The sequence below is a fragment of the Octopus bimaculoides genome, chromosome 12 (genome assembly GCF_046866305.1).
Source record: "Octopus bimaculoides isolate indiv1 chromosome 12, ASM4686630v1, whole genome shotgun sequence".
Classification (NCBI taxonomy): domain Eukaryota; kingdom Metazoa; phylum Mollusca; class Cephalopoda; order Octopoda; family Octopodidae; genus Octopus; species Octopus bimaculoides.
The window spans coordinates 56,841,163-56,868,850 of NC_142939.1; the positions used below are offsets into that span (position 1 = coordinate 56,841,163).

A 27,688-nucleotide genomic window follows, 5' to 3' on the forward strand; every position below is an offset into this window, starting at 1 on the left:
TATTTGAGACTAGGCAAGTAAAAAATAAATGAACGTGTGATATATAAATATATTTACACACACACACACACATATATATATAGATATGTGCACTTCATTACATGCATATGTGTATCCACACATATATACATGTGTATATTAGTTATATACATACACCCACATATAGATATATATATATATGCATATATATATATATGTATAGATATAAATTTAGTAAATGGAGTAAAACGTTTTACTCCATTTACTAAATTTGTATATTTACTCAAGTACCCCAAAATAACAAGGAGTTTCTACCTCATAAACAGGAATTACACCACAGTCATTTTGTGATCTTTGCTACCCTGGTATCTATTAACCAATTTATTTTGTCCGAGTTAATTATAGAGAAAATAAATACATATAATAATATATATATATATATATATATATATATATATATATATATATATGCACAACGAAACACCCACCATTTATTTATACAGTTGATTGTTTTAAAAAATCGTTTCTAGAAATTTAACTTAGATTATTATTATTATTAATTCTGGGAAAATATTTGGAAATTTTAGAAATCAAATTTCACTTGTCGACTACTTATAGATATGAGCATTATTATCTTTGCCGTCAACAAAACTAGCTTTTCTCATTTTTTTGTTTGAAGAAATTTAGGAAGGATGGTAGGATGAAAAAAAAGGTAGCATATAAAAGTTATTTTTATACCATTTCCTCATCTATATTTTAGAAATTTGTGTTACATATACCCAAATTGTGAGATATTTATTAAGTGGGGGTTACTCTTCTATTCATTTATCTGTCTAGCGTTATCTAGCAGTGGCCCAAATATCTAGCATTATATTTATTAATAATTGTGTATTTATTTTCTATGAGTTTCAAGTTTTACCTGATTTTTTTTTCCAACAGGGTTTCCAGCACCACAACCTCTTAACCGATATATATATATATATGTATATATATATATATATATATATATATACTAAACTAAACTAAATCAAGTGTTGAATTTTTTAGTCGGCTGTTGCAATTTGCAAATATTACCCCAGCGTGTGTCTATTTAATATATATATATATATATATATATATATATATATATATATATATATATATATATATATATGCGCACATAGATACATACATATATATATATATATATACACGAACACTGATGCCTGATGGTTGTTATTTTCTTAGCTATTGAATTGCATCCAACCTATCCATTCTTTTGCATTGTGTGTGTGTGTGTGTGTATATTATAGTTATATATATATATATATATATATATATATATATATATATATATATATATAATGATATTCCCTGTGTTCAGCTCTGGTCTGTAGCAGGTGTTTATTCTACGTACATTCATTCTAATAAAAGGTAAAAAAATGACAAATGTATGTGTGCAATTTTATTAAAAACACTGCGCACTTGATATATATTGAAGTGTTGTCAAGCTGATTTCTCTGTCCTTCTGTCTCTTCTCTCAGCAGGCGTCGTGGCTGATTTCATTATTTACCAACCACTTCAGCACAGTTTAGCTGGTATTGGATGGAGGCATGAACGCCTCCATCTCATCTCGTGTGGCATCGTTTCTTGCATTCAAATATTCACATACCCTGTAGCTATAGACACACAAAACTCACTGTTTTGATTAATTTAATGTATGTAAAGTGGTGCTATTAGAGAGAGAGAGAGAGAGAGAGAGAGAGGCAGTCTGTAAACAGTGCGGATTTTTACTGCAGAGCGGGCGTCGTGACCCGGTTTCGGTTTCTACTTCCACTTGGAAATAATAAAATAACCGTCGTCTTTTTCCCATAATGTCTGGGAATGTTCCGGAATAGATATCGAGTTTGAAAGTCACAGCCGCTTCTTCTATCTCTCTCTCTCTCTCTCTCTCCCCTCCCCCAACCATATGAATCTGATCTTTGATCTTTGTCATGGAGCCGTGTGCTACTGTGTAGCAGATGCCGCTGCGAGGTTTTTGCTGGGGAATCTCCAAATTACATTTTGATAAAATCATTTAGGAAAGGTAATGTTGTCACAGCTGCTTTTCCTTTTTGCCATTTTCCCTTATATATGTAGTATAAAACCGTATAAGCTGTCGCTTGTGCAGCAGCAGTCGATGAAGCAAACATTTTAGCAAATCTCCTTGGTTTGATAATGACTTGGAGATGTCTCATTCAACAATTGGTCGTTGAAGTTGTCTGTATAAGAAATAAAACGTCTCGTGTCCGCTTTGGGTTTATGTGAAAGGCCGAAGTTGGCTAAAAGAATAACCTTGAACTTTGCACCTTAAACTTTGCAAGACATTTTCATTGTCATCTTCACGATGCCATTGTGTTTAAGGTCAAAATGTTATATCTTCAATATTGTCGCATTATCATGATATCTTTAATCGATTATGTCCAATGGGCTTCAGTGTAAGATATATATATACGTACATACATACATACATATATATGTGTGTGTGTGTGTGCGAACTTTAGGGTATGTCTGTGACAGATTTTAACTTCTAAAGGCAAATTCACTGCATGCAGTTCACGGTATTGAGTTGAAATATGACAAACATATTGTAACTACCCTAAAGTTCGCTTATGCCTAATCACTGCTTCACACTGATATATATATATATATATATATATATATATATATGTATATATATATATATAAAGACGCCGCATTTCTGTTAATTTCTAAATTTTAAAGAATTAGCTGTATGAGAATAACAATTGTGGTTGTTAAAAATATTTTGTCTGTCTTCCACTTAATATGTTAAGAAAAAAGTGAAGTTAATATAGGATTTGAATAAATTCCATACAAGTTTAATCGTGTTTTCTCTGTGCTATTATTGTAATTTCTTCAGTTGCCTTGATGTAGCATCACTCCTTCCTATTCCAGTTTCATTTTCATATCACATTGTTTAATGTTTCTCTTGTAAATATTACAGTTTAACCGACTAGTGGTGGTGGTGGTGATGACCTTTCAGAACAGTTGCGCAAAGCGGATTTTCATTATTTATTTAGCTGTGTAATTTAGTGATGCAACAATAAATTTGAATGGAAGCAATTTTCTGTGCGATAAAAAGAATTTTCAGCCACGTTTGAGAATGGCGTCAATTATATAAAATATATAACCAGAAATTAAAACAAGAAATGGTATAAAATTAACTATTTATGTCCAAGTTATTTGTAAACAGTCTTTCATAATTGTTGAACCTGCAAAAGAAGAGGCTAAAATATATTTTGCGTCACAGGGTTTTAAATTACTTTTTTAAAAATTTGAAACTGAAGAAACCAGATTACATTACGTAATCAAGAATTTTTTTTTATTAACCTCAAATACGAAGACCCTGAAGAGAGTAAGAGCATTGATACTTCTGTTTACATTTTATCACTTATAATTATATTTGTCTTAACTCCTGTATTGTTCTTAACACTTTATGCTCATTTAAGTTATATAATCGACGTTAGGTTCAACCCTGCGATATATATATATATATATATATATATATATATATATAAATAAATGGTAGAGTTGAACTTAATGTTGGTGTCTCAGTTTTTCCCTTGAGCTTAATACAGCTCTTGGGAAAAAACTGAAACACCAGTTTTCTTCTTTAAAAAACAATTATACAGAAGATAATCATTTCATTGAAATCAGTTATTTTATTACTATAAGATATAGAATATTTGCTTTTGTTTACCTGAGATAATTCAGATAGGATATATTCTTATAATTCTATCATGGTATACTGTAGAATACTATTCAAAAAGTGTATATTGTGACTATACATTTTTAAAATCATAATTAACTGTACCATGATGTAATTTGTTTCAAGACAAGATTCTATATCCATTTTCCAAACTAGTATAAATCTGAAATATTTTGCTAAAGTTTAAATTGCATTTTTGTTATCCATTTTTCATATCAGGTGATCTGATAATTATGTAATTAAGGTAAAAAGAATGGCAAAATTCAGCAGTATAGTTTAACTAGATATTTTATTTTCTGTATGATGAATTATTGTCATCAGAATTCTGCTTGATAGACATATACAGAAATATATTTTATATAATGCTATGTTTGAAAAAGAAACCTATTTTATTTATTTATTTTTTGTTAAATTCTGCACTGTTATTCAGACTGTAACTCAACAATTCAATTTGTAAATGAATTTTATTCATGTCTTGAATTTTGTTCCAAGGTTCAACTCTTGAAATTTTATTTTCTCTTTCAAATTTTGTTATTCAATGCCCGCAAAAGAACGACAGTGGTCAACCCAAAAGAAAACCTAGCAACAACAAAAATCTAACCTAACCTGTGTTAAGCAGACATAGAAAACATTTTTATCTTGATAATAACGTTATGGCTTAACTTGAAATTTAATTCGTAAAAAGCTGCTGGTGAGAGAATTTAAGTTCTGAAATAAATGGATATAAGAAAAATTATTATTATTATTAAGGGAGTGAACTGGCAGAATTTTTACCATGCTATGCAAAACGCTTGGCAGCATTTCATTTGTCTTTACATTTCTAAGTTCAATTTTTATCAAGGTTGACTTTGCCTTTCATCCTTTCTGGGTCAATGAAAGAACACTGGGGGGCCAATGTTATGACTTGTCCCCTCCCCCAAAATTGCTGGCCTTGTGTCAAAATTTGAAATTATTATTATAGGTGAATATAGTGTTAAGCTGGCAGAATCATTACCACTTCAAACAAAATGTCTAATGGCATTTCTTCCAGCTTTATGTTCTGAGTGCAAATGTTGCCAAGGTCGACTTTGGGATCGGTAAAGTAAGTACCAGTTGAGTACTGGAGTCAATGTTATCAACTACTCCCTCTCCACGAAATTTCAGGCCTTATGCTTATAGTAGAAAGAATTATTATTAGAGGGGAATATCCTTATCGTTAGAATTTGGTACTCTTGGCAACTAACATCAGTCAGCTCCTTTTGAATGGGAGATAGTTGATTGGCTCAGCAAATCCTTGGATATGTTTGTCTGATCTGTGATCAGACAGTCAGGTATTCTGTGAATAATACTAGTGAGAAGGGGAACTTGATCTCAATAAATTGCAAAATTCATCCTCAAGAAATTATTTTTAGAAACACATTCTCTTAATTCTTAGACTGCTTGCTAACCATATTGTTAGAATATTCTGGACACACCTAGAAATCTTATCAAATAGTTTTTGTTGTTTTTGTTATTCTTACAATGAAAGTATTCTCCCCTATGATAGATTGTAGGTTGTATGCCTCAAGAAAATAAATAATAGCTGGGCAGCAAAGGTGATTTACAAAGTGAGATTTGTTTATCTCAAGCATTCAGACATGGCCAGGGTTTATTGAAGTACTGCATGTAGCTATTTCACATAATCTTGGCATATCTAATAGTTAGTGCCCCACTCCCATCGTGTGTAACAGAGGTATAACAGCAAGAAGAGTTAATGGTGGGTAGGGGAGACACTCCTGGCTGCAAGTGTGAAGGAGTGCAACATTTCCTGTGACCTGATAATACTTGCTAATTATGGTGAAGGCGCCAAAAGTATATTTTGCTGCCAGGTACTGATTAAACCCCTCCAGGGATCCATAACAGTGAAAAAAGTTATTTTAGTTTATGTAGGTCTCCATTCAGCTTCAGATTAATAATGATTAAAAAAAAAAGAAATCATGCATGTCTTTGAATGCAAGCAGTTCGTGAGCCACTCTTACTGACATTGTGATTTGCATGAAGTAAATTTAATTCATAAATACTTGCTAGTAAGAAAATTTGCTTTCTGAGAAAATGAATATTATTATAGGTGAATATAAGGTGGCTAGCTGGCAGAATTGTTAGCATGCTGGGTGAAATGCTTAGTGGTATTTTGTCTGCCATTATGTTGTGAGTTCAAATGCTGCTTGGGTCGAATTTACTTTCCATCCTTTTGAGGTTGATAAATTAAGTACCGGTGAGACACTGGTGACGATGTAATCAACTAGTTCCCTCCCTCCAAATTTCAAGCCTTGTGCCTTTATTATTGGTGAATATAAGATATGAAGCTGGCAGAATCATATTTTTGTGCAGCTTGTGGAAATGTTTTGGTTGAGATTCTTTATTCATAACGGTTAAAAAAAGAATAAAAAGTATCTAGGCTTTATAATTATTTACTAAGTTTGAATTGAGGCCCCATTGGATTAAGATATAATGCTTGTGGTTAGTAACAATGAAAATCAAGAATTTAAATCCTAATTTTAATGCTAAATCTAAGTATGGCTTAACTCTCTAGGAGTCACATTATTCTTTCAAATGTAATGCTTATTTCTTCATGTTTTGAATATAGTGCACTGTCTTGTAGCTTTGAAATTTTGGTGATACAATTGTTTGTTTTTAGAATGGTATTGTAGGGTTGTGAGAGGCCACATCTGTCCAGTTTGAACATAAAACAATATTTTGGCTGGATATGCCCAGTTTGAATGCTGAAGTTTTAAAGGAGTGGTGGAAGCCTGAGGGATAAAAGTCAGCAAGGAGTACCAAAGACTGGGTTTTCATTGAAAATTTTGAGTGTTGGCAGTTGGTTATGAGGGGGTGGTGGACAGATTCTTTAATCCTGTAGATTTTGTTAAAACTACCACATAAATCATAATCTTAACACAAAATGTGTCGCATAGTTTTGCATTTTGAGGCCCTTATTTTTTTTTTTATCCAAAATAATTCCACTCTTTTCATTTTTTTTACACTTGTAATTTGCTTGTCAAAGATATACAATTAGAGAGGGAGCCTCTACATGGTCATTTAACTTGCTAGAAACAGTGGTCAAATCTTTTTCAAATCAACCCTACCATCTTAGAAAAGGACATGTTGGATAAGGTAGTGCTTGGTTCTCTGCACATACAAAACAGGATGATAATGGCATTATCACTTGTAGCAGCCAAAGTTCCCTCAATAAATGGTATCATAGTTGCCTTCTCCAACCTCCTCTCCCTATCCTAAATATTAGAGGTACATTGTACATGAGAAATGCTACCCATTTATTCCAGTCCCTAAGTTTGTGGCCATGTTCAGAATGGTAAGACCAGGAAGTTAATTACATCTATTGTCAAAGATAAACTGATGTGTAACAAAGAGCTAAAATCAATTATTTTTCTATTATAATGATACTACGTAAAATGTTTGTTATATGAAGGTTGTCTGATTAAATAACATAAATACTAAATTTTGCTCGTAATTGTCGACTACAATGTAAACAGAAAATAAAATTGATACTGATAGTAATAGAACAGTCTGTTTCATCTACACAGAAATTTGTATGGTTTCCAAAAGTTTCAATACAACTCACTGGATGTTGTGTTTAAGATATTTTTTCCCCTCCAAGAAAATTTTAAATGTTTAAATTAAGATTTTGAGTTTTAAAAAAAATTTCTTGTTTAAAAATAAAAAGAAAATCAAGATTCTGAATGTTCAAAACAAAAATCTGAAGATTGTTTAAAATAAATGTTTGGGTGCTTTTTAAGGAAAAAAATGCATGCTTGACCCTTTCGCATTCAAATTACTGTGTCAAATGTAATGTTTATTTATTCACATTGTTTTAAATTAATGATGCATTATCTTGTAGCTTTGAGATTTTGATGACTTGATTGGTTTTTTTTTTAGAGTGACATTGTAGGGTAGATGTGAGAGAGTAGATCTTGTTAGTTTGAATATAAAACAGGCAGAATATTTGGGCCAGTTATGGCCAGTTTAAATGATAAATATGCTGTTCTTGCTTTATAAACTGAATAGTAAAATTAAAAACTTAAAGTACACTGTTATCAAAAAGAGATTTTCTAAGAGAAAAGAAAAAAAAAGTACTGATTATTTTTCACAAGGTGGACTTTAAGGTGCACTTTCTTTTATAGCCTAGACTTGTTAAAAGTTCAAAGGTCACTGTTTGTTCTGCTGAGGGTAAATGAACTTTTTCTGAACACCCTAAAACTAAAGAAGCCTGTGTTTATTACACACACGAGATTTCTTTCTAGAATTTAATTACTGATTATTAGTGGTGCTCATTATATTACAAATGCATATTAGACCCACATAAATATGATAAATACTGAGATAACTTAAGATGAGGTCATACCTCTTTCTCTCTCTCTCTCTCTCTCTCTCTCTCTCTCTCTCTCTCCTCCCTTTCCCTCAACATGGTGTTTTATCTGCCATGTGTCTGTCTGTCATTAGAATGCCACTATGAAGCAGATTGGTTTTTGTATTATTATTATCCATATAAATCAGACTTATACTATAAATATTTGTATTGTTATCCATATAAATAAAACAAGTTAAAATTATCACTAAACAACCAATGAACATTGTTGATAGTGTTTGGTATAGAAGCAGATACAGTGACTAGAGCTAATTTTGTCAAGGAGGTATATAACAAGTGCTCAATGCCCATAACTTGATGGCAAATTTGCTAACATAAAGTTAACTCACTGTACAAACATCACTTTAAGGTTTCTCTAAAAAGTGGCATGCCCTTTCCCCTAGACAAATGCTTGATGTTGCAGGCAAAATGATTTAAAGAACTACCTTAAACTCTTGATTAATCTACAGATATACAAGACAACAGTTATAACTGGCTGTATTTTTTGTTTGTCATCTCTAATTGAAAGAAGAGTCATCAGACTTAATGATATTAAACTTATGTTGACATTAAAAATGGTTTTGAGAGAGCTTTAACAAACGCTGGTGTTCCATTGATTTTTGTCAGTGTTGCAATAGATTTAGTATCTGCAATAGTGAAAGAAATGCAGGATTAATTGCACTAATGAAAAACAACCCCAGTTTTCTAGTCTCTGTTGATAGCCTTTTCATCATGAATAAATACCTGGTCGCCAAACGCTTCAAGATTGATGTTATGAAATCTGCCCTTTATGAATTTATATTCTTTAAGCGTTTTGTTACCTTATTTCTTTTGAAATGCACTGCCTTTGCATCTATTACTTTTGAAAATTGTGAATAATTTGGTAAAATAACTTTGTCAATATTCAGCTGGTGTTTGAAATTTAAATAAAAATTTGTTGGAAGGTTTTAAGATAACATAAAACAGGAAGTTTGTGTCATAGAACCTGGCACAATCTCAGGTGGATTGATATTAAAAGGATTAAATGGGGAAAATTCACCGACAGTTAAGAAATTTTATTGAAGAATTAGGGCTTTAAGATAAGATCTTATCCCCAGTTGCTAAAATGATAGATGCAAGACCTGATATTTATCTATGAGAGGGATAATATTTTTCTATATTTACTCAAACATCTATTCAGAATGAAATAATAATGATTCTAAGAGACATTTTCTCTAGATACTTAAAGCACTTTTGTCATTCTCAGTAGAAAAGTAAAAAGCATTCTTTGCTAATTGAAATACAATACCATGAACTAGACATCTGCAAAAATAAATTATAAAGATTGCTTTATAAATTTCCTAATGAGGTTTGATGACTTGCAGGTGCTAAAGCCCTCCTCACCATTTTCAGAAATTCACTAATGGTTATCCAATTCTCAGATCTCTGGTTACAGTCGTCTACTATGGAAATGGAACTAATGTAATTACAGAAAAACCTGGGTCTACAAGATAACCGATACAAAACCCAATTTGTAATTGAGTTCTGGAAACCAGTTCAAGAAACAAAATATTCTGATATACTGAAATGAGTTGTATATTTTTCAGCACAGCATACTGCATTGTAATAGCTAAAAAAAAAAAATGCATTGTGCAATCGTTATAAAGAAACACCTGACACACAAACGTGACACTTCTAATTCATACAATTTTGACAGCAGCTCATTAACCTGATAATTATAAACACTGTGTTTGTCCTGAGCAATGAATAAAATCCAAAAACAATCTTATCTTTCCCCTGCAGTGCTAACCTGAGAGTATGTAACGCCAGTGTCTGATTTTAATATATGTAATTTTAGTGATTCGCTGAGGTTTGCTTCTTTTTTTTTTTTTTTTTTTTTTTTTCTCTCCTTCCCCTGCCTTTGGCTCAATATTTACTAAGATAAATATTACGATACCTAATGGAGTTCACCCTTTTAATGTCAATTTTTTTGGCAGTCTTATTTTATATCACTGAAATACAAAATCACAATTTTTCCCCTGTATGTTCTCTTGTATTTATCAACTTATCAGCTACCCTTAATAGAGTTAAAACAACTATATCTCAAGATTTTGATAAACATTTACTATATATATCTGCATTTTGTGATTGTAAATTAGCAGATTAATAAGAAATGCACATATTTCTTAATATTTATCATATGTGGCTTTTATATTTAAGCAAGTTTGTCTGCCTTTGGTTTTTATGGTTGTGAAGGAGCTAAACTAAGCAAGTCTTAAATGTCTTATATATAATCCAATAGTTTTCTCCATGATTTTTAACCCCCAAATTATTTTATGACACACAAATTCTTGTTTATATATATATATATATATATGAGAGAGGGATAGGTCTAGTACATACAAAAAAGGAACTTAGTAATCAAGAGTAAATATGTAGTTATATATGTATATATATTGTTTTCAATGATAGGATGGTGGCAATACTAGAGCATATCATATTTAAGGTTTTTACTTGATCAAGATGGCCTTGGTGATGATTTCAGTCTCCAACTCATTTTATCAATCTGTTGAGTCACTTAGTCACAGTACATAAAGGGACAGGTACATAATTAAGTATTTAGACAACTATAAACACAACCATCAGTGATCACTTCCTTTGCTAATTTGGATATGATATCCATTTTGGTAACCTGCCACCACTGTCTTGGTTGTGCTGGTTGCAACAACTGCTTTTGTCATGAAATTTGTAAACACTGGTAAGCCATTCCTGTTGGCTTTTCTGGAACCATGGCTGGAGGTAGATGTGAGCAGCTATAAATCATAGCATGCTCACATTTAGCTCCAGTTATTGTTGTAATTTGTAAAGGAAGTCCTTTTTATGGGGTAAAATGCAAACTCTGTAGGTTATCCATTACAGATAAAGCTGGACTTATTAAACATACAACAGCAGTGTCTGAGAAGTTTGTGTGAATAATGAATGCTATGGTGGCACTTTGACAAATAGAACTGGATGATGTGCTGGAGATAGAACGAGCTAAAAAAAAATTTCGTGAAGAACCAGGTCTAGATTACTAGTTGAATTATTGTGAAGGTTGGTTTTATCATTTCAAGCAACAATATAACAGATTAATAATTATGTAGTGTGTGAAAAACTTCAGCAGACAAGCAGCTGTTGCATTTGTTGACAAGTTAATTTTAATTTGTGATGACAAATTTATGTCCTTAGCAGATCTACAATGTTGATGAGATTGTCTTGTATTGGAGAACTTCAACAACTGAGCATGAAGTACCACTCTGCTGGGCTGCCCAAATGTTGCAAAAATCCATAATGTAAGTTGCTTGTTGTTAACCAAAAAAAAAAAAAAAAAAAAGAGAGAGATGGAAAAAGTTAGCTCAGGGCTTCCAAAAGCATGGGCAACGCCTTTCCCATTTTGTCAGCTGGGACCATGCAGGGGTTTGGATTACAACTAATGTTACAGTAGAATAGTTTGAAAAATATTTTGTTCCCAAAGCACAAGCTCATTGTCTATTGACCTTTACAGACAACTGTAAGATAACACTTATTTTAGGCAACTGCTTTACACAACCAGAAGCAGAACTTTGGTACAAAAAAAATAGTTTTCGTTATCCAGCTTCCACTTATGTGAATGTCCTTAATTCAGTCTCTGGAGAGTGACATTGTTCTCTTAACTCTGAATATTACTCCCTATTTACGAGGCATTTACTGATTCTGAATGCCATTAATCCTGGTAGACCAATTTAGGAGTTTCTTAGATTTAAATTGAGTGATATGGCTTATTGAATTGCATCTGTACTGAAATGATATTTTGACCAGGTTTAATGTTTGGGGAACGGATGAAGAATAATGGTATTGTAGGTAATGTACATCATATTGGCTCAGTAATCATACAAATATTTATGTTTGGAAAATGAAAACTAGTGGGGAAAGTACAGCCAGAAAAATGATGTAACAAAAGTTTGTTGATGGGTTTATTCAGTTCAGATGTGAAGTACTGAAAGAGTTAAGACTAGGATCAGTGACTTCTTTCTCTAATGGCTCACTCTTCAATTTTTCTTTTTCATTTGGCTATGGAACACACGCATACATTATTTAACCTTTCATATAAAAATATCCCTACAACCCCCACCATTTCCATCACCTTGTAATGTTTCTGTAAACAACCTACAAGCTATCAGACACATAACTAACCACAAATACATGAATTTTTATTTTTTTTATTTTAAGAAAGAATCCGGCGGGGCCCACAGCACTTTAGTTGCTTACCTAGGAGTGACAACCCACCTGTTGTTAACCCTTGATCCATAAAGAATTTTGTAATTGATCAAGTAACATTGAACATTTATATACAATAGGATAAACAAAGACCAAAATATGAAACATCATCATGTTTCATATTTTGGTCTTTGTTTAGTTTATCCTATTGTATATAAATGTTCAATGTTACTTGTTCAATTATAAAATTCTTTATGGACCAGTTTATTTCAAAAGAGATGTTTTTTGTTTTTTAAAATAGCTCAAAAACAAAATCACTTGGCAGCAGATTCAACATTTGAAAATCCAGTGACTTCTGCTCTTGCAACTGTTTCTGTTTGTTTTCTCTTCAAAACAGAGATTGGTTATAGCTATGAAATTGATTCTCTCCATTTTGTGTTATCCTTTTAACTTTCAGTTCCTTTGTTGCAACATAACCCTACTTTGAATGGTAACTAACAACACAACTTGTTCCTCATCCACCTCTATAACTCGTCTAATTTCACTCTTTAGAATTTATTCTGATGGCTTTTTTGTTTTTGTGTGTGTTTATGTATTTATATGTGTAAATGTACACACATGACTTTATTCTGTCTTTGCAATTGCGGTTATAAACTATTGTTGTATAATGTTTTGTATAATAGTTTGAGTGTCCTTGATGAAGTTCAGTTGTCATGAATTGCTTAACATAATGCATATGAGATTATGTCTGCCCAAGACTCTGCAACACTGCAAACTTTAAAGCATTCTTTTATTCTTAGTTGTTTCTATCATTTGACTGCAGCCATGCTGGAGCACTGCCTTAAAGGGGTTTTTTTTAGTCGAAGAAATTGACCCCAGGGCTTATTCTTTGTAAGCCTAGTATTTAATCTATTTGTCTCTTCTGTTGAACCACTAAGTTACAAGGATGTAAACACACCAACATCAGTTGTCAAGCAATACTGGGGGCGGGGGACAAAGACAGACATACACCAAGACACACACTCATACACAACAGGCTTCGTTCAGTTTCTGCCTACCAAACCCATTCACAAGGCTTTGGTTGGCCCAAAGCTATTATAACAAGACATTTGCTCAAGGTGCCACATAGTGAGACTAAAACCAGAACCATGTGGTTAGGAAGTAAGCTTCTTGTTATATGCCTTGTGCATATGCAGGATTATTTCAAAGTGCAACTTGCACTGTTGTCCTCAAAGAAGTCTGGCCTTCTAACTTGCCCAATCCAAATCTGCATTCTTTTGGATGAAGGCCATGGTGTCATTGAGGATAAACTAGTACAACACAGCATCAGTATGCTGGAGTGGACCACTAGGAAGACATTCATATGATAAAGATAGATAGCTATAGAGGAATGCCTTCTTAATGGATGAGACAATGAGAGCATGTTCAGACTAATCCATCTGTGTCAGTCAGTTATAACTATTGATGATTTAGTTTAGAATTTAGAGACTTATGATGAACCGGTTTAGAGTCTAGATATTTCTATAATGCTTAATTTTTGTTCATGCAACACTGATAAGTATAGACCAGTATTGGCTCTATATCTAATCAAAGTATTGTAGTTAGCGATAAAAGTGTTGCTATGCAAAAGGCATGCTGTATGAAGCATACAGGTAATGACATGACACTGAATGTGGAGTATCTGTAGAGGCCAAAAGGAGCTGATTTAACACTTCTAACATAACAGAGAGAGTGCAAAAGGGAGCTGAGTAGTAAATGTAGCAACTAGTGTATTTATGAGAGAGGATTACACTGGAGTGGACAGATGTAAATGGATGAGGAGTGTTTGTAAAAGTTCCATATTGGAAAGTACTTGCAGAGAGGTGGGGGCATAGAATGGGTAGTCAGATCTTGGAACACTCGGCTACATTAACCCCATGAAAAGTGGCAATGTACCGTGTGTGTGTGTGGTGTATCTGTAAGCAGAATAAGTTATAAGTAATGATTTAATAATAACCTTTGGCTTTTCTATCGAAAGTGCTTTTAACCTACTCTTCACAAGCTGTTATTTATATAGAGCTTTATCTGCTTTGGGATTTACCATTCCAAAAAAAAATATATATATTTTGTGTTCTAGGTTTATAAATTCTTATCACATCAACAAATATATCGTTAAAAAATATACAAAAAACAGACAGTTGAAAGAACAAACAGGGTGTATTAGTTTAATGCTCAGGAAAATTAGTTTTTGACATTTTGAGCATATGCTCTTCTGCAGAAAGAATGAGGAGGGAAGGCAGATGGAGAGAGGGCAAAAAAAAAAAATGACATGCGCATCTATCCAACCCATCTGAAAATAGGGAAATATATTAGTGTGGTGAATGGATTATTGTTTGAATTTATAACAAATTGTTGCTTTACAAAAATGAGTAAGAATGTTTCAGCCTAAAACCAAGTGATACATTGTTTTTTTTTTTTGTTTTTTTTTCAAGAATAGAAATATTTCACTTGTTGCATGATAGAAAGCTTTATATCTTTTTGGTAGGAGAGAAGACAACGGATGGATTTTGTGATGTTTATGCACTTGTCAAAACAGTATTATGTGAATGAAGTGTCACATTTGCATGGCAGTTATTAGCTTGCTGGTAGCTTATCTGCATAAGACTAGTGAATTAAGTGGACTAGCTTTGTTGTTAATCTCTTCTGAATTGATGAAATAGTAACCGTAATGTGGAATTTGATCTAGTGACTATATTAGAAAAATTGGTCTTGGGTACTGTTTACAGTGAAAGATGAGTGTGATAAACATGGCTGGCTGTTTGAATTGCAGGACTAAAAGCTTCACTCTATTTTGACATTTCACCAAGGTTTAAGGTCAGTGTAGTTGACTTTACCTTTCTAGAGATGGTAGTGCAACTACATAAGTGGCTAGTTTTAGCCAATCAGATCCAGCCATTCTTAGCATGCTCTTGTGCACACCATTGTGACTTTCTAAAAGGCACTGTTTTTTTTGTGTGTGGGCGCGAGAAATTAATATTAATAATAAAACCATTATGAAACCTTTAACCATTTAGCATTCAGATTACTCTGTCAAATGTAATGCTTATTTATTCATAGTGTTTTGAACTAATTTTGAATGATCTCATAACTTCAAGATTTTAATGATGATATGATTGTTAGGTAGGTATGAGATGTTGTATGTATGAGAGGGCATAGAATATTTATGCTGAATATGACAGGTTTAAATGCTAAAGAGTCAAAGATGAAAAATATTTAATGAAAATATTGAAGTGCAACACATTAACTTGAAATAAAATTTTGTGATGCACTACAAGCTTTACTCCAAACCTAACCCCAAAATAGTTCCACTTGGTTTTTCCAGTAGCATACAAATAACATTAAAGTTGTGGTTTTTGTAATTAACCTGAACATCTATGAAGAATTGTCAGTTATGTTTAAAGGGGTAGTTCAAGGTAAAAAAACTTTTTTGTTTCTTTTTTGTATGAAAGCATCTTCTAATAATTCTACTTGTCACTCCATTACTTAGTCCATCCATAGCACTTCCACATGATTAGTTGAAGGGGGAAGAAGAGGTGGTGGTGAGTGAATTGTGTAATTTTTTTAAACTAAATTTTTTTTCCTTCCATTAAGTACATTAAGTAAGCATCGTATTCCAATATCCTTCACTTTTCAGTGAATAGCAGATGAGCGACTATCTTTCCACACAGACACAACATGGGCAATGCTTTCAGGGTTTTTTAAAATAAAGTTTTCAGAAATAACCCAATAAGTTTACCATTAATTCCATGAAATATTCACAGATCCTGCTAGTGATAATATCTGAAATAAATAATTTATTTACCCCCCCCCCCCCAAAAAAAAAACTTTACATGGCTTCAGCTTTATCTGTTATAAACTGTAACTACTTTTTGCCAAAACTAGCACTGGTCTGTCTTTTACCAAAACCAGTTACCAGTATTTTTATCAGATTCTAGTTTTTCCCTACAATTTCAAGCTGGCAAATTAACTCTCAATGTAACGGTTTGAATCTAATGCATTTTTAAACTGTGTTCTCAAAGGCTACAATATAGAATACTAAATCTCTAACTGGAATACTAAATCTCTAAACTTTCATAGGTTCACTTAAATATTCTTTCTTCTCAGTGAACTTTTTGTTTTTCTATTCAACAAATTTGAAAGCGCCAAAGCTGTAAATGCTTTTTAAAAGCTCACTGGATTTGACTGAGATTTTAACTTTCCATGTTTCAGTTTTATCAATATGCTCTCATACTAGATACAAAAATTTACCTTCAACAAGTTGTACAACATAGCATTTGATGAGTTTTCTGATTCCTTGCCAAATTTGTTTGGGGATCTTTTTCTTTTCCAAGTATATCCATAGTACAGTCTGGTTCACTTGGTGTTGTAAATATATCATAATAAATAACTGCCTATCTTGCATTTAGTTAATGATTATAGAGTGAAAAAAAAACTGTGTGTATTGCCTATTACTTAATCAATTTTCTCAAAGTTTTTGTCAGTTTTATGTAATGTTTCTTGCATCTTAGTCAAGATCTGTTAACGTACAGACATCTTAATGCAAAAAACCAGAATTCTCTGGTACCTGGCCAACTAACTGTTCTATTTTCCTGTCTTCAAACAGGTGAAAAAATATCAAAAGAAAGCGCTCACATTGTGAAACAAATGTGACTGTATCTTATTTCTTAAAGAATTTAATGAATGAAAGGAGCCAAGTGCTATTTCCCATTGAATATTATCTTGGTTCTTAATTCAATTGTTTCACATCAGAAGACATTAACAGTGTTCCAGAGTAGAAAATAGTCCATGTCTTATGTTGAAGCATTGGCTAGTTTTCAAGTAATGTCATGTGTTAAATACTGAAAACTAATATTAGACTTGTGAGTATTGGCTCTGCTTCTATATTTGAAGTGTGATGCTGCATCAGACTAAGAAACCCTGTCATGGAGAAAGTGACATTGTAAAGGCTAATAGTGCATGAGAAAGCAATAGCAATATCAAATCCTTGAAGACTTAAGTTTTGTGGACATATTGATAAAGATTCAAATTGATGGTGCTGGGTGTTGTTGTGAGGGCACATGGCCTATTGGTTAGGATGTTGCACTCACAATCACAAGGTTGTGGTTTCGATTCCCAGACTGGGTTATGTGTTGTGTTCTTGAGCAAAACACTTCATTTCACAATGTCCTACAATCACTTCAAGATCTGATGTGTGACACACTGTGCACCTGTACAGGCAATGTTGATTTGATGGTGCTAATGTACAGCACAAGCATTTCATCACTATAAACAAATCAACTGTAGAGCTTGTTCAGCACCAAATTGTCAAACCTTCATTTGCTGTTTATGCTAGAAGAATCCACAAGAGAAGTACTGTTGACCAAATCATCTCTGCATAGTCACTCCAACTTGCTATTAAAACTCTTTCAAATTGCACCCTACCATTTTACAAGTAAAGGGCACATTAGATAATATAATCTTAGATAAACTAACAATATCTGGAAAAAACAAAAAAGTGAACATGTCTGAAATGCCTTTCATCATATGCCTATTTGACCAGTAATGACCTAGAACTAAACATTAACAGATGTCACTTTGTTTAACCCATATTAGCTTGAAGCTCTTCAGACAATAATTACTATTTTCATTAATTTTTTATTTTCATTTTTAATATTCCTTTTCACATTAAGGCAAGTGAACTAGCTGAAGTGTTAGAACACCAGGCAAAATGCTTAGTGGCATTTCTTTTGGCTCTTTGTTTTGAGTTAAAATTCTGCCAAGGTTGATTTTTGCCTTTCATCCTTTCAGGTTTTATAAAGTAAGTACTAGTTAAGAACTGAGGTTGATATAGTCAACTGGGCCTCTCCTGCAAGCACTGAGGTTGATATAATCAACTGGGCCTCTCCCCCAAGCACTGTGGTTGATATAATCAACTGGGCCTCTCCCCCAAGCACTGTGGTTGATATAATCAACTGGGCCTCTCCCCCAAGCACTGTGGTTGATATAATCAACTGGGCCTCTCCCCCAAATTCTCAGACTTTGTACTTACAGTAATATGGTAGGTTTTGATATTAAACCATTCACTGTTTACTGAGCCATAAATTTGTGGCTCAATCTGTTGAGCCAAACCTGGCTCTTACTCCTAAACATGCGTCGGTAGTTATTTCTGTTTGAGACAGTGATATATTTCTATATTAGATAGGGTAAGTTCGAAAACTCACATTTGTAATTAAATATTTGTTGTTGTTGCCTATGTACACTTGTATGTTCTGCTTTCAAAAATGTTTTCTAATTTGTCTGCTTAACTGAAAGTATACAAATCATATCGGCAATCTTTTACTGAAGAAACCTTATATAAGCAGTTTCGAAATAATCCTCAACACTTCAGGCTACAGATATCATTTTCTAATTGATAACTTGGTTTCGTAACATTACATTTTTTTCATGATAACAGTTAATGATTCAAAAAAAAATAAAAATAAAAATTAATAATGCTTGCAAAAAAAATGAAAGTTGATCTTAATAAAATTCTTAGTGTTTCAGACAAACTCTAATTTACGAAGGTGTTAGAATAGTGAAAACAAATTAAACTTGTGAAGCAACCAACACATGATGTACTTTTTTTTCTTTCTTTTTTTTTTTAACAGTTAGGCAACATTGTATCAATATAGTTTTGGTTTCGTCAGAGAATACTTAGAGTTGTTGCTACTCTATTAAAATTTTTTACAATCTATGTCAACATGAACAGACAATGTTTAAACGTTTTGCTATCCAATCTTGTGAGTAGGTAGGTAGATTGAACGTGTCATCAATACCACTTCGGTTATATGCCAACTCTTCATCATCTCAGCACATTATTGTGAAGAGAGCAAATGTTCAAAGTTCATGTTAACATTTTGTTGTAAAATTTTCTAGATCTAAACTTTTTTTTTTTCCAGTTAAGTTTTGGCACTGGTTATGAAGGTGGTTTTGTGGTTAAATAGTTTTGAGCTCAATTGCGTTGTGTAACAATGGTAGAAGTGTCTTCTTCCAAAGCTTAGGATTTACCAAAACTTTTCAGATTTAATTTGAAGGCAAACTGTATAGAAGCCCATAAGATATTTTTGTTTTTGGTGGGGGCAGTTTAACCACCTACCTTGAATGCCTTTAATGGAGTACACCTTGTTGAAAGCATTTGTGACAAGCCTCCAGTCTGAAGATAACTTTCTCCAACCAGTCCTGCTCTTCTGACTAAACCATTAAAAAATCTCATCATACTTCCTTGACCCCTTTTGTTACTATATTTCCATTGAGCTTCATTGCATTTGTTTTAATTAATTTTAGTAATAATAAAGAATTTGGTAAAATATGTTGGTCATTACTAAACTGGTAATTGGAACAAAAATTGATAAGGAACTTTAATGGGAAGTTTTAATTTAGATCACTTTATTTTGAAAGTTTGCATCATAGAAGCAGCAGCAGTCTTGGGCAAGTTGGTATCAATAGGGTTAAGTCCTGAATCTCATGTAACCATAATCCTTTCTACTATTGGTACAAGGCCTGAAATTTGGGAGGAGGGGGAACCAGTTGATTACATCAACCCCAGTGCATAACTGGTACTTAATTTTCCAACCCCGAAAGGATGAAAGACAGTCGATCTCAGCGGCATTTGAACTCAGAACGTGAAGTCAGACGAAATACTGCTAAGCATTTCGCCCAACGTGCTAACGATTCTGCTAGCTCGCTGCTTTCTAATGTAACCATAATTCAAGATGCATCATTATTTGAGACTGCAAAACAAGTGTTGAGCACACTTTTCTCCAAGAAACAAAGTTTTGTCTCCTTATCAAAAAATTTCCTGTTAACATCATGTACAATTCTTACGGCTTATTGAACATCATGTTGATGAGTTATTGCTAATATTATTTATTAATCATTTAATAGAGAGAGAGAGAGGTTGGACTTGGAGAAAATAATCAGTGCTATTTTACTGTCGTTTATACATAAAGGTGATGTGTTAATGAGTTTTATTGATTTTGAGCAGGGGTATGAATCAAATAGTTGATCATTGCCCCAATGTTTCATTAAAATCTCTGAACTTGGAAGCAAAGTCCATTGAGCATTTTTTTTGTCAGGATGAACTGTATGACCATAAGGAATGCCTGACAACAGAGCAATGTCAACTTCATGAAATTTGTGGAGGAGATGAAGGCATATCTTGGAATGCAGTCTCAAATGAGAGTTGTGTAGCTTCCAAGTTATACAGAGACTACTGGAGCACACATTCTTCTGAGACAGGCAGTCAGTGCCCAGGAATTGATATTTTCTATATACATGTAAAAACTACATTCACAATGTACAACAATAACTGTTACATCCAATTACCAAGTTTCATTCACATCCATCTAATAGTTAAATTTTAAAAATTTTTACACTGAGCCAACTGCATTTTCATAAGAATTCTCATAGGATTGGGAGGTTTACATTGAGAAAAGCACCACAAGAATTTAAGAGTTACTGTTTCAACAATTGTTGTCATTAATAACGGCAGTGAAAATCAGTTGTGCATTTTGGTCATTGTAGTAGGGTATTGGATAAAATGGTATTCTCTATATATTCTTCCTTATACCTATTAAATAAATTTTCATTTGATTCTTCAACAGTAAATCTTTAATATTAGCAAAAATGGTGCAGTTTACTTAATCCTTTAAACATGTGTACTTTTTGTAAAATATCATCATCGTCATATGTCTGTTTTCCATGCTGGCATGAGTTGGATGGCTTGCCAGGAGCTGGTAAGCCGAAGGGTTGCACCAAACCTTACTGTCTGTCTTGGAGTGGCTTCTACAATTGGATGCCCTTCCTAATGCTTTACAGAGTATACTAGTACTTTTTATGTGGTACCAGCACCAGTGAGGTCACTAGCAAGACAAGACCCCTCAACTGAGGTGGAGAGTGGTATTGAGTGAGATGGCTTTGTGCCAAGTGATGAGAGGTTAGAGTATGATAGAGGGATAGAAACAGGTGTCTTAAAGTAGAGTAGAGAAAAGGAGAGATGGTGTTGGGAGTACATATTCAAGTTACAGGGAGGGGTATATAAGTAAAGTGGTATAAAGGGTTGATAAAGAGAGTGAACAGGTAGGTTTGTAAGAATGGATGGTTGGGGAGGGGAATAAAAAGTGTTTTTGTCAAATAGGGGTACATTGATTTTGAGAGCATTTCAATTTTGAATGCAAACCCTAACATCACTGAGCATTTTAAACAAGCCAGATGCTAAGTTAAGGTAGTTGAAAAAAAATAGAGCTTCTTGAAATATCCTATTTTTAATTCTGTAGTTTATAAATTATCTAAAATCTCAGAATATTCTGTATGAATAACACTTGTGAATTAATTGAACATTAATTTTGTCTAATTGGTCAGATTTACTTATTCAATAGCAAATTGCTTCTGTATAAATCTTTTGTTTAATTATATGAATTATCAAAAAGTATTCATTTGGTGACTTGCAAAATGATTTGCAGTTATTCCTATTGCAGACCATTTTATTGATTGTGCAAGCTGTTCCGTCTTTGCATAATTTATTAGAATATAAAATTAATAGTATATTCAGGTATATAAATATCTTCTGTATCTATACGTTTTTATCTGCTTGCTTAATGCAGATTTGTGAAATTGTTTTTCACCTATGTAAATTTTATTTGTGAAACAGCTGTTTTGTTACAGCAAACGTAATTACATAAATATTCCACATTAAAATATAAATCCAAAACAAAAGAAAATGTAATCATGAGTGAAGAAAGAAAAAAAAAACATCACTTCAACACTAAGTGCATCAACCAGTCAACGGAACTTATTGAAGCAAGCCAACACACTTGCAGCATTATCGCAGGCGATGGCAAGGCCAAAGCATTGGAACAACCAAGCACCCTCAAGAACATCACCTGTCACCTTGGTAAGACAATCCACTAATGATAAGTACTTTAATCAGTAGCCCAAGTGTCTCAAATGCCATGAACTACAAGAGATGGTTCACTAGCAAACCCCGATACTTTAGGATTTTGTCCCATTTGACTACAGAAGCAGTGACCCACCCATTTACTGCAACATCTAGGATGTGGAAGGGATCAAAGGAATTACTATGATGTTCCATATGAAGCCACCTACCTCTTACCCAGGGACAAAGGGTAAGGCCATCCGGTTTCTTCTCGTTACTTCTGGATAATTCTGCTGGCTCCAGAACAGAGAGGATACTTACTCCAACCAGGGCCTGCTTAATGATCAGGTTTAGGTTGGTGTGACAGGCAAAACACTTAGCATTTAGGTGGCAAGACAAACAATGAAGGCCCATAGAGTCAAGGGGCCTACTGCGGCAGCAGCTCAGACCCCCACCCCCCCAGGTGTCGGCTCCCACTGAGTGCAGTGGCTATGCAGAGTTCATCCAGATTGAACAAACTGCCAGTGTTGTCCACAGGCAGGGCATCAACCCAATCCCCCAAGTATTTTGCAGTAAGTGGGTGACATTTTGAAAATTAATCAGATTGGTCAATGAGAGAGTTGAAGGTGTCACTTGAATGCAGATTGTCTCCTGCTCTCTACTTCTGCCTATCCTCATCTGTATCTGGAACTGACAAATCCAGCTCTCTCCACTGTAGCAGAACTTCATCCATCCCCTTGTTGGAAAAGATGTTGCCTACCAAAGGAGAGCAAGCATGGCTGGAGGAAACAGGAAAGAGACAGAGACAAGCACTGAGGCAAAGCCTGGTTGCAGAATTCTGGAGAGCTTGACAATTGACCAAGCATTGGAGAGACAAAGAAAATCTATAAAAGGAACTATGGAAATTCTTAACTTAAAATGGTCAGAATGTTTTATGTTGAACACTCCTTTTTTTTTACCATATTTCTGTTGAATTACACTGCTTTTGTTTCGGATAATTCTGAAAATAATGAATAATTTTCTAAATGAACTTGTCATTATTAAGCTGGAGCATGTAACATAAATTAACACAGAAGGTTTTAATTTAGTTCACTTTGAAAACAGGAAGTTTATATCATAGAATCAAGAGTGGTCTCAGCCAGCTTGGAATCAAAAGGTTAAGAAATTAGGTTTCCACCTTATCTAGTATCATTTAGAAGGTGGTTATAGCTTCTCATTATAGATTGGCTATCACTTGTATTGTCTAGGGCTGCCAAAATATATGAACTTAGCCATTCAATTTCATTGACATTTTAATTATCTTTGGTATAAAAGCATGTGATATCCATTTATGTGTGTGATAACTCACCTTACATTTCTGTAGTCTAAAAAATAGCATCATTAATAATTCTTGCTAGATGTGTAAACTTGCCCTACTAAACTAAGCCATGCTTAGCAGGGTCACTTGCAGTGATGTTGTTTACATGAAACAGCTGCAAGAAATTTAACTTAAAAAGTTTTATGACAAAGGTTCTGGTTTTTTTAATGTCTCTGGGAGATTTTACAATAACAAGATACAGTGAAAGATGTATTTATAGCGTTAACTGATGCTGGCAATTTTTGGTGTTGACCTTTTTTTTTTTTTTTTTAAGCCAGTATATATACCAAAATCTACAGTGCCGTTTTAAGCCCTTCATTAATGAATTTATAATTAAAATACCTTTCATATGTGCTAAAATAAAGAACTTGGTTTTGTAAAACAATTATGATTTTTTTTTTATATATTTAAAACACCAAAAGGTTCTCACAGTAGTCCTTATTGCAGAATTTTTGTTTCAAAGCTGTTCAAGTTACAAAGAAGTACAGGGGAATTTAGTGAAACGTAAAAATTATTTGGATCTTGTTTAAATAACCATACAAAATTAGTTATCAGCTGATATTCAACTGGGATATATAAATGAATTGTAGTATAGAATTATGCACATTATTTTCAAGTGAACTTGAGTGAAAATTATAGCAGGTGCATTATAAAAGTCAGCACAAAATACTGGAATTTATCAAGGTACTTTAAGAAAATGAAAAATGAAATAAATTGGCACAATACTCACAGATTCTCTTATATAAATGGATTTGTCACTGGACCTTGTTAGTAAAATTAAAATTGAAAATGTGGTAGATGTGAAAATAAAATTTTATATTTCATATATACTCAAATTAAGTAACATTTCTTCCCTAGAAAGTTATTTCGGTTGACTACTAGAGTTTTCTTCTGTTGAATTACATTCTTGGCACAGTCTTGCATACTGATTCATCCATTTACAAACTGCTATTTTCTATCGTCTTGTTTACAAATGAAGAGAAAATATGACTCTTGTCTGTGCAATGCATTTGCTAAAGAATTTTCTTTAAACCATTAGATTATTTCAATTTGTTGAATGTTTTTATATTCAGTTAATATCACTTTTGTATTATAGGAGTGATAAATTCAGACAGTATCCTACCCAAGGCCATGCTGACTTACACCATCACCTCTTCACAAAAGCTAAAACCACAGTAGTACCCAGTGTTTGCCTTGAAGCCTCAGTAATTCCATATTACCTTGTGGGCTTTCCTGACATATGGCTGGAAAATGTATCCAACTTTAATACTTTTCTATCCATCTTAGTTAATAAGAATTAAATGTCCTTTATACAGTTTCTATGTGACGTTTTATTTTAAATAAAGGGTCCTAATATTCTTTATGTACTAGTGTACTGCTGCTGCCTCGTACATACAAATACTGGCAGCTTCAAAAACTTCATTCTGGTCATGCTGTTGGAAACCTAGTGTCATCAAAGGGCTTTAGTTCTGCTTAAGTAATCGGTAATCTTGAGTAGCTTCTTAATATTTACTGCAAAAAGTGCCTGAATTTTATTCAGGATGTACAAGACTCTAAGTTTGTCTTCCTTATCTTTTGTTCATGTTCTGTGGAGTAATTTTTGTTTCTGCAATTATAGTTGGTAGCAATTCAGTGAGGAAAGAAAAAAAAATAAAAGAATTGATGGATTTCAAGTCTTTGAGAAGGTTGATTGGGTCTGGTTTCTGCTGAAACTTTTCAAAGAGAAATATTTTTATAAATTTTTTAATCCTATTTTGTCTTTAGGAAGAAATTCTCGCTTACAGTATTAATGTGAAAATTGAAATATCTGACCTTAATACAATCAACACTTGATTACACTTATTACCTTTCCCTTTTGCTACCATTGATTTTTCTTTTGAAAATTCTTTGGATTTGGAGTCTACAACTAAAAAGAAAGCTACTATTTGTTTCAAGAGAAAAAAGATGTTTTAGTAAAGATAATGATGTAGACAAATGGACAAAACAAGTAGAGCACAAATATGAATAGGTAACTACAGGCAGTATTAAGTAGGTTGTTGATTTAGGAGTGGATTGGTAATAAAAGGGTCAATATTTCATGCAGGAATATCCTCTTGTGCATATCTTATGATGAAATTGTCTTATTGAAAGCATTTTATTTACAAAACAAAAACAAAATTTGGAGTCTACAGGTTCAACAAGCTGTACAGCCTTCAATTTGATTTAAATATGTGAAAGGCATCTGAGACATCAATGTTAGGACAATATTCATCCTCAACAGATTCACATCATTTAATATTCACTTTTGCGTGCTTGCATGGGTCAAATGGGATTTTGTTGAGGCAGATTTTCTATAGCCAGGTGCTCTTCCTGTCAACAAATCTCGCCTAATATTTTCTCATGAACAGACATGTCTCAGAGGATTGGAAGCAAAGGACATCACTTACATGGTAGTCTCACACATGCACACATACATGATGAGCTTCTTTCATTTTCCATCTACCAAATCCATTCACAAAACTTTGGTTGGCCCAGGATCTTCCATTATAATGGAAGATACTTATCCAAATTGCCATGCAGTGGAACTGGACTTGAAACTTTGATTGGGAAGTTAACTTCTTTACCACAGAGCCATGCCTGCACCTTTGCAGGGACTCAGATAACCATAATAAGGATTGTAAGAACCAACTGCCATTCCTTCAAACAAACAATATCATAACATCTGTTGTATTGAAATTCAATATTTGCTCTATCTAAACTATTGAGTCTAGCTCTTTCTATCAGTTAAAGCAATCATTACAGGATTACAAACAATGGACATAAAACTTTTTGTACCAATAAATCACTTGTCAACTGAGAAATACATTCCTGTGAAACCTGTATCTACTCATAAAAATGGAATAGGCAGAATTAATATTTCATGTGATTCTATTTTACTGTAAAAAAAAAAAAAAAAAAGGTCTGAGGCGGAATGATGGAATAATGTGTGTGTGTGCTGCACCTGAACTGAAGACAGTTTCACAATAGAGGAATTGAAATATTTAGAATATTAAAAAATACATTTAGTATTAATACTCAGGAAATTTTAAATTTAAGAATTTTACAGCATGAAGTGTCTGTCTGTCTATCTCTCTCTCTCTTTCCCCCACCCCCACCCCATTGTTAGTAGCAAGAATATAAGAAGAAATTATCCTGATTGTGTGTGCGTGGGTTAATCACCATTCTTTCATGCTTTATTTCTCCTGCTTATTCTAATCTTGTGCAGTGATTGGATGCGAGTTCTGTAAACCACTAAACTACTTTTGTATTGTTACTTGTCGAGTCTTATTGCTTTCACTTTTTTTTTTCTTTCTCGATTCCATAAAAGTAGCATAATGTAAGGAGATGAACATTAAGAATAAGAAATATGACTTCTGTCTGGTGAAGTCAAACGATTTGAAATTGCGTAATAATAAAGACATTTTTATCTCTTACAAGCTACAACCCATCTTAACTTTTGAGTCGAGTGTATTCCAAGATTTGTATTAACAGCAAAGATTTTACAGTGGTTGATTAAATGAACAGTTTTAGACAAGTAGTTCATTTTAAATATTCTATTTAGAATTCTCATTCCTTAATATATTCACACAAATCAGTTTTCAAACTCCGTATGAAAGCCAAATGGAACACTGACAAATTAATGCATTATACTCTTTTATTTTTCTTTTCTCCTCGCACATTTAAAGATTGTTTGGTATTTCCTTTTTCATGTGTTTGTGTTATTTTTTTTATTTACAAAGGTTCTAAGCTTAAATGCTGTAAAGTAACAGAGGCGTATGTGCTGGTATATTTACTGAACAATGGAAGGTTGCTTTCTCAACAATTGTACTTTAACATATCACACACAGTATATTTGCTCTACTAAATAGCTGTTGCGATGGAGATATTACATACGCATATATGGGTTGGGAGGGGGGAGCAGTTGTGTAAGAATAAATTAAGACAGAATCTTGTGGCTTTTTTGTTTTTCATTTTTAGGGAACCACTACTCTTTAAAGTTGTTGAATGTACATCATGGACTGTGATTGATTAGATTTTAAGTGAATCAACTTTCAG

General features: G+C 33.1%; 1 protein-coding gene across 2 annotated transcripts in view; it reads left to right on the top strand.

Moving 5' to 3' along the window:
• Positions 1-27,688, top strand: part of LOC106870121 (zinc finger RNA-binding protein) — a 69,294-nt gene that overhangs the window by 3,235 nt on the left and 38,371 nt on the right. Inside the window, exon 1 of one of the 2 annotated variants that reach the window (XM_089361072.1) lies at positions 1,732-2,044. The exons of the other annotated variant lie outside the window; for it this stretch is intronic. The gene's annotated coding sequence lies outside the window, so the exon portion shown is untranslated. Of the gene's footprint in view, positions 1-1,731; positions 2,045-27,688 lie in introns of those variants that run through there. 2 annotated transcript variants of the gene reach the window in all.